We start from the raw sequence: 2,499 nt of genomic DNA on the forward strand, positions 1-2,499 counted from the left end.
ACACTGGACATTGGGAAACAGACAACTTTTGGGGACCTGTTCCCCATTAAACTTCCTGATTCCAAATGACAAAATGACCTTTGAAATATAGTTTGCGAGATATTGAATGAAACTTCTATTGTCAAGGATCTTTTGACTCGTAAGGCCACGGGCAAAAGGAAGGGGTGGGAAGTTAGATGTTGAGTTGGACCCTAGATGTGATGTGCCCCTCGCTGGAACTAACTTGTCCAAGTCTGGTAGGCCTAGAGTATTTGCCATTCACAAGATTCACCCCTTTCCAATGACTGTACTCATTGGAAATGGAAAAAGAGTTTCAGACTTTTTCTTTGGTCAGTTTATGATGTTCATGAACTCTCCAATTCCCTTATGCGTCCAACCCAGATACAAGCCACACCCAGATACAAGGACCAAGGAGCGTTCTAAATATTTTTGCCCTAGGCACAGACAAAGCTGTCAGCAGCCCTGTGTGAACATGCATTGCTCAGCAGGTGCATAGTGTCTGATTAGTTGACAACCAAATGGAAAATTACACCTGAAACTAATCATGGCCGTGTCACATTTTATAATCCTATTCTTCATAGGCCTACTATACTAATAGCACCATCAAGAAAACCTGAACAATAATGACAATAGTTGGCCTAGGAATTGATTGATTGATTGATTGATTGATTTATTTAGGCTATTTATTTATTAAATGTAATTTGATCTCGTAATGTAGGCTGATTTGTATTGCAACCATTGAACAAAGTTGCTATAGCCTACTAGTGTGCTGAAACATCACATCCAGTTGTTATCCTACTGTTCAATCCTCTCACTTCACAGGTTCTACTGGCGAGCGCACTTGCGCACTTGCGCACTTTAGGGGCAGAGCTTGTAGGCAGTGTCCAATCATTTTCGTCTAGTCCATTGACATCAAAATAATGTGAGCGGAGCACTACCAACATCATTGCACTAGGATTGTGGGCTAATGTGTTCCTGACATGTGTGTGGACTTTTGACAAATGGACTGGTAAGTTCGTGAATGAAATAAGATATTCACTTTCACTTAACTGGTTTGTTGTATTTTAGTTACAGCTGATATGTCAGCGATGGTAAGCCTACTGTGCAGATACTAGCAGCCAGACTAGTTAGCTTCCTTTACAAGTCTAAGTTGGCGCTCCGATGGCCACCAAAATGCAAAACTTCAGGAAGACAATGATCACTATGTTAGTTCATATTTTTTATTTCTTTGTTCAGTGTGCCCATCAATTGACGAGTCGGTAACGTAACTGCTCAGCTAGTTAAGTAGCTAGCCAGCTATACTAGCTAAATTAATATGATTTAGCAAGGTTAGCTACACATTTCTTCTTCCATAATAACTTCATAATGTTATTTCTACTCATCGATTATAAACTGTTGTGGGACTTATTCCATTTGCAGATGACATGATCTGATGTTGACAGATTAGCCAACCGAGATTTCAAACCTTGGAAAGGTAGGAAGGTGAACCAAGCTGTTAGGCTAGTTCTACAGGTTATGTGGACACTATATTCAAACCAGTCAAAGGGCATTTCGCAAAACTTGTTTAGTATCATAGTACACGTGAAACGACTTGGATGCTTTGAATATTAGGCAATAGCTCAACGCATTACTGCATATGCATTACTTTGATTGCATAGCATCCGCTAACTGTGCTGTCATCGCAAGCTGAATTTGACAGCAGAAACAGACTAGGCATAGAACTACTACTTAGCCGTTTAACTATGGGAGTGAGAAGCTTGCTCAATATAGGTGAAAGGACTCTGTGTCAACCCATCTGTATTACAACACAAGCACATCACTCTTTGCCCTTTATCCATTATCAGTTGGTCAGGTTGCCTCAGTTTGAACACATGAGCTGGCTGCTCTAAGCATTCCATGTGATCACGTGTCACAACACATACGCCCATAAATCCACTGTCTGTGTTCTGTAGTCATTCTACATTTTACATTTTCTAAATTCTTCATTTATGCTTAGAACTTTATACAGTCAGTCTGCTTAAACATGCGCACACTGTTATAAAAGTTATGTAATTAACATATGGTGAGGAGGATAGATTAGAGATTTTTTGGGAAGTGTGATTGCTCATAAATCCAGATGGCAAATGTCCAACTCAAACCTCTCTGTTCCTTTATTTGACACCCACACAGGCCCTACAGCGATGTCCCAAAATTGATTATATCATCACCACATGTATGAAATCTAGTCCCCCTAAAAGGAAACTCCCATGTGTATCATTTTCTTCAAGTTCGACCCGCGGCCTGCATCCAAAAATGCTTACAGGTAAGTGTGACTGAAGGTGCCCTCATTTCATCAGTATGAGCATATTGGTGCTTCAAGTTAATTTTGTGTCAGACGTGTAAAAGTTATTATGTTTTATCTGACATGTTTTGATGGTGAGACTTCTGTCGTCATCAGAAGGTCACATGGATGTTGATGATGTGTCACATGCTTAAAACAATAAAAACTTGTACCGTATA

General features: G+C 39.9%; 1 long non-coding RNA gene across 1 annotated transcript; it reads left to right on the forward strand.

Moving 5' to 3' along the window:
* Window positions 1–912: 912 nt before the first annotated feature.
* On the forward strand, window positions 913–2,254 carry LOC134445282 (uncharacterized). The gene is made up of 3 exons (XR_010034215.1): window positions 913–1,009; window positions 1,420–1,474; window positions 2,170–2,254. It is a non-coding gene; the product is annotated as an uncharacterized LOC134445282 (long non-coding RNA).
* The last annotated feature ends 245 nt before the right edge of the window (window positions 2,255–2,499 follow it).

Source organism: Engraulis encrasicolus, chromosome 3 (assembly GCF_034702125.1).
Source record: "Engraulis encrasicolus isolate BLACKSEA-1 chromosome 3, IST_EnEncr_1.0, whole genome shotgun sequence".
Taxonomy (NCBI): Eukaryota; Metazoa; Chordata; class Actinopteri; order Clupeiformes; family Engraulidae; genus Engraulis; species Engraulis encrasicolus.